A 6148-nucleotide genomic window follows, 5' to 3' on the forward strand; every position below is an offset into this window, starting at 1 on the left:
TTTTGTAATTTGTTTTATACATAATGTTACTGTTGGTCTCTTATGACCAAAAAGAGCTTCTGGATATCAGAACAGCGATTACTCACCTCAAACTGGATGAAGACTTTTTTCTTTAATGAGTTTGACGCGAAGGATATACTTCTTCTCGGAGACCAGGCTCAAATCCTCGTCATTCGCATGAAGAAAATACGGAAATAAATGGGGCGGAGATCGGGGTGCCTTGTGAGAATTCATCGACGAGCGGGTAACCTGCCTCTACCATCCGTTCTATTGGCCAACGTGCAATCACTGGAGAATAAATTGGATGAGCTCCGATCAAGACTATCCTACCAACGAAACATTAAAAACTGTAATATCTTAAGTTTCACCGAGTTCGTGGCTGAACTGCGACACGGATAATATACAGTTGGCTGGGTTTTCTGTGCATTGGCAGGACAGAACAGCTACATCTGGCAAGACGAGGTGTGGGGGGGTGTGTCTATTTGTCAATAACAGCTGGTGCGTGATGTCTAATATTAAGGAAGTCTCAAGGTATTGCTCGCCTGAGGTAGAGTACCTCATGATAAGCTGTAGACCATGCTATCTACCAAGAGAGTTTTCATCTATATTTTTTGTAGCCGTCTATTTACCGCCACAAATCGATGCTGGCACTAAGACCGCACTATCTGTATAAGGCCATAAGCAAAAATAAATAAAAAATGCTCATGCAGAAGTGGCGCTCCTAGTGGCCAGGAACTTTAATGCAAGCAAAATTATATCCGTTGGACCTAATTTCTACCCGCATGTCATATGTGCAGCCACAGGAAAAACAACTCTAGATCACGTTTACTCCACACACAGAGACGCATACAAAGCTCTCCCTCGCCCTCCATTTGGCAAATCTGATACCTGCTTACAAGCAGAAACTAAAGCAGGAAATACCAGTGACACCCTCAATACGGAGGTGGTCAGACTGTTTTGCTAGCACAGACTGGAATATGTTCTGGGATTCATCCAATGGCATTGAGGAGTATATCACCTCAGTCACCTGGTGCATCAATAAGTGCATCAACAACAGCGTCCCCACGGTGACCATAGGTACATACCTCAACCAGAAGTCATGGATTACAGGCAACATCTGCATTGAGCTAAGGCTAGAGCTTCAAGGAGCACGACACTAATCTGGAACCTTATAATAAATCCAGCTATGCCCTCAGACGAACCATCAAACAGGCAAAGCGTCAATACAGGACTAAGATTGAATCCTACTACACCGGCTCTGATGCTCGTCGGATGTGGCAGGGCTTGCAAACTATTACAGACTACAAAGGGAGACCCAGCCGCGAGCTGCCCAGTGACACGAGCCTACCAGATGAGCTAAATGCCTTTTATGCTCGCTCCGAGGCAAGTAACACTGAAGCATGCATGAGAGCACCAGCTGTTCTGGACGACTGTGTGATCACGCTCTCCGACCAAGTCTGTAATACATACCTACATGTTTCAAGCAGATCACCATAGTCCCTGTGACAAAGAAAGCGAAGGTAACCTGCATAAATGACTACCGCCCCATAGCACTCACGTTGGTAGCCATGAAGTGCTTTGAAAGGCTGGTTATGGCTCATGTCAACACCATCAACCGGGAAACCCTAGACCCACTCCAAATCGCATAACGCCCCCAACAGATCCACAGATTACTCAATCTCAATCGCACTCCACACTGCCCCTACCCACCTGGACAATTTGGAACACCTATGTGTGAATGCTGTTCTTTGATTACAGCTCAGTGTTCAACACCATAGTGCCTACAAAGCTCATCACTAAGTTAAGGACCCTGGGACTAAACACCTCCCTCTGCAACTGGATCCTGGAGTTCCTGACCGGCCAACCCCAGGTCGTAAGGGTAGGTAACAACACATCTGCCACGTTGATCCTCAACACAGGGGCCCCTCAGGGAAGCGTCCTTAGTGCCCTCCTGTAGTGCCTGTTCACCCACAACTGCGTGGCCATGCACGAGTCCAACACCATCATTAAGTTTGCGGATGACACAACAGTGGTAGGCCTGATCACCAACAAACGATGAGACAGCCTATAGGGAGGAGGTCAGAGACCTGGCAGTGTGGTGCCAGGAAAACAACCTCCCTCAACGTTAGAAAGACAAAGGAGCTGATTGTGGACTACAGGAAAAGGAGGGCTGAACACGCCCCCATTCACATCGACTGGGCTGTAGTGGAGTGGGTTGAGAGTTTCAAGTTTCTTGGTGTCCACTTCACCAACAAACTATCATGGTCCAAACACACCAAGACAGTCGTGAAGAGGGTACAACAACACCTTTTCCCCCTCAGGAGGCTGAAAAGATTTGGCATGGGTATATAGCTGCACCATCGAGAGCATCCTGACCGGTTGCATCACCGCCTGGTATGGCAACTGCTCGGCATATGACCAAGGCGCTACAGAGGGTAGTGTGTACGGCCCAGTACATCACTGGGGCCAAGCTTCTTGCCATCCAGGACCTATATACTAGGCGGTGTCGAAGACAGGCCCAAGAAATTGTCAAAGACTCCAGTCACCCAAGTCATAGACTGTTGTCTCTGCTATCGCACGGCAAGCAGTAAGCAGCTGTGCAAGCAGCTTTTACCCCCAAGTCATAAGAAGACTGAACAGCTCATCAAATGGCGACCCAGACTATTTACATTGAACCCCCCTTTGTTTTTACACTGCTACTCAATGTTTATTATCTATGCATAGTTACTTTACCCTTACCTATGGTACATGTACAAATTACCTCGACTAACCTGTACCCCTGCACATTGACTCTGTACCGGTACTCCCTGTATCTAGCCTCATTATTGTTATTTTGTTGTGCTACTTTTTATTACATTTTTTACTTAATTTTTTTGTTTATTTTGTAAATATTTTCTTAACTCAATTTCTTGAACTGCATTGTTGGTTTAGGGCTTGTAAGTAAGCATTTCACGGGGTCTACACCTGTTGTATTCGGTGCATGTGACAAATACAAATTGATTTGATTTAAGTGAATTTCTCCCAATACTTTTAGTCCCCACATCTTAGGGGACCATGTACAGAAAGTGCTTTAATTTCTAAACGGTTCACCCGATATGAATGACAATACCCTCAAATGAAAGCTGACAGTCTGCACTTTAACCTCATTTAACCTTGTTGTATCATTTCAAATCCAAAGTGCTGGAGTACAGAGCCAAAACAACTATGTGTCACTGTCACAATTATTTTGGAGCTCACTGTAGGTTTGCGACAATACCAATACTGCGATATTCAGAAGTATCGTGGCAAGTAAATGTTTCAATTTCTTGAGGAAAACAGCCCTATTGGAAACAAACAGCATTATATTGTCATAGTATCATCATCGTATTCTACTGCTCACAGATGTCAATTCAACGTCTATTCTAGGTTGGTTCATTGAAATTACATGAAAACAACGTTGATTCAACCAGTGTGTGCTCAGTGGGCTCATGATACTGGTATCGTAACAACTCAATTTTGATATTGCTGTCTTTACAGCTCAGTGCTTAAATTAAACTCAGTTGAATGCAATTTTCCATAATACTGTAATCAAATAGTATGTCTCAGTGTTCATTATTGCCTACTTCTTTGTCACTATACACTACAACGTACCAGGTTTAAACAGATATGACATTCATTGATCTCAATATGGTATCAATAGACACACCCGCTCTCCTATTCCATGTAAGTCCAACAACACATTTATTTATACTGCTGGCAATGGTGACAAGAATTATTCACTTAAAGTCAAACCTTCAAGCTAATCGATGCCTTACTTTCCTAAAACATTTTCTCGATCCCTAGTATATTAAAATATTTGACCTGAACAACAAACAAATGCAACAGTTTCTGTGTGACCTATTGCATATATTTGTACATAAAATTGTATTATATTCATATTTTTAATAAAACAAATCTTTATGCATTTAATTTCTTCATATTTCATACAAGCATTTGGGTATACAGTAATCCCTCGTTTATCGCGGGGGTTACGTTCCGAAAATGACCCGCGATAAGTGAAATCCGCGAAATAGAAAACTTTTTTTTTTTTTACAATTAGCAACTATTACATGTATACAAATACAGTGACTCACGTGTAGGCCGTTTCGTCGACATTATGGGTTTAGGAGATGTTCGAAATTACAAGATAATTTGGCCAACTTAATGTAAATTTGCCAAGCTGTTTTATGTACGTACACATAACTGCACGAGACGACAAAATGATAGCACAATTCGTAGCATGTTTTGATACAAGAAGCGGGAGTGAGTTTTTAGCGAATCAGAATGCAGAGCACAATGCACCAAAAAAAAAAAAAAAATGCATTATGAAAATCCGCGAAATAGCGAATCCGCGATAAGTGAACCGCGAAGTGGCGAGGGATCACTGTATATGGCAGTGTTGGTCAGTGTGATGCACCACTTACAGTGCTGTCATAGGCTCTCTGTACAACAACTCCACTATTGTCTATTAGGTGTGGTGTTTCCCAATGTGATAATCTCTGGTCTTTGTCCATGAATAATGGGATTCTGTGCCCTTTCCTCACTTGAGCAACAGGTGCATATATACTTCTCAATGTTACAACCCTTCCTCTGTCCTCTCTGTCGATCCCACAGTGAGCTCCACTTCCACTGTCTCACAGATGTTATGTATTGAGAACGTCGATGTCTGTACATACACCAACCATGTGTGTGACTGTGTATATGAGCATGTAAATGTCAAAATATATCCACTGTCACCCATGTGTGTTCCTTTCCTATCCCACTGGCTGGCGAGCACAGTGAGAAAGCGGGACCGTAATCAATGGGTCACGGCCTTCTGGGTGCCTGAACAGGCATGGCCGTAAATCCCGATAACATGGGTGGAGCCGGAAAGACATTCCCATGGATACCCTGTCCTATGCCACCAGCTGCATGTGTCTGGGTTCTGCCCGTCATGCCAGCTGTTCTGTTAACATGACAATGGCCAAGGTGTTTGACAAACAGATGGGATGGTGTGGTGATGGGATTGGTTAGTGGGCCAGAAACCTGCTAGTCCTGAGCACACCCCCTTGCCTCTTTGGTAACACTTTACTGTGTTCTTACCATTGTGTAGTTATTCTTCAGTGTAACATACAATCATTATAGTAGCTAACACAGTAATAAAAACACGAGTTATTGTGTTACCATGTCCCTCAAAATACAACAAAAGAGTTAAGAGTGACACAGTATTCCAAGGTGCATTCAATGACATTTCCAAATACATCATAGTGTTAAGATGACAATGAGAGTCCACTATGTGCAGAATTTGATCTAGAGTGATTTTTCAAAAGTGGTCAACAGAGGTGAAATCACCAGGCCATTGTTTAGGCACGTTTCCAACTCAACTATAGCTGTGGACACTGAGCCCTTTCCAGCCTCGTTAGCCCTCCTACAGCTACGTCAACGGCCACTTGTGACACTGCTGCTAACAATATGCTAGTCATCCTGGGTATGAATAGGGGTTTGGTTGGTGGAGTCTGACGATTGCACTCCTGAGTAAACAGAAAACAAGCGGGCCACTGACAAGTCTCCTCCACTCCTCCGAGATCTCCCGCTTACTCATCCAGCCTGATTCACTCAGGGAGACGGTCATACAGGAGAGACAGATACACACATAAGGTACACGTTCTAATCCGAATACACACGATATCTGTACAACAGTGTACAATTGAGCACAGAGAGTCTTCCTGACATGACTGTCCCTGGTGAAGAAAATGGGGGAAAGGGGATAACAGTTGTGTGTGTGTGTGTGTGTGTGTGTGTGTGTGTGTGTGTGTGTGTGTGTGTGTGTGTGTGTGTGTGTGTGTGTGTGTGTGTGTGTGTGTGTGTGTGTGTGTGTGTGTGTGTGTGTGTGTGTGTGTGTGGTGCCTGTCAATAGGTGTGTTTGACAGTGCATGTCTGTTTGTCTGTTACCCTATGTGTGTGTACAGATGTGTATGGAAGGTTAAGGGTGTCAGAGGTCACCTTAATTCTCTTCTGAAAAGAATCCACAAAAGAGTCAGATATCTATGCTAATGAATCCACACACACACACGCACACACACACATACACACAAAGGGGTAGGGGGTGGGGTGAGGACTAGGAGCTGCTGTTGTTTTCTGGGACTTTGCT

This window comes from Salvelinus alpinus, chromosome 7, assembly GCF_045679555.1.
Source record: "Salvelinus alpinus chromosome 7, SLU_Salpinus.1, whole genome shotgun sequence".
In the NCBI taxonomy this organism is placed as follows: Eukaryota; Metazoa; Chordata; class Actinopteri; order Salmoniformes; family Salmonidae; genus Salvelinus; species Salvelinus alpinus.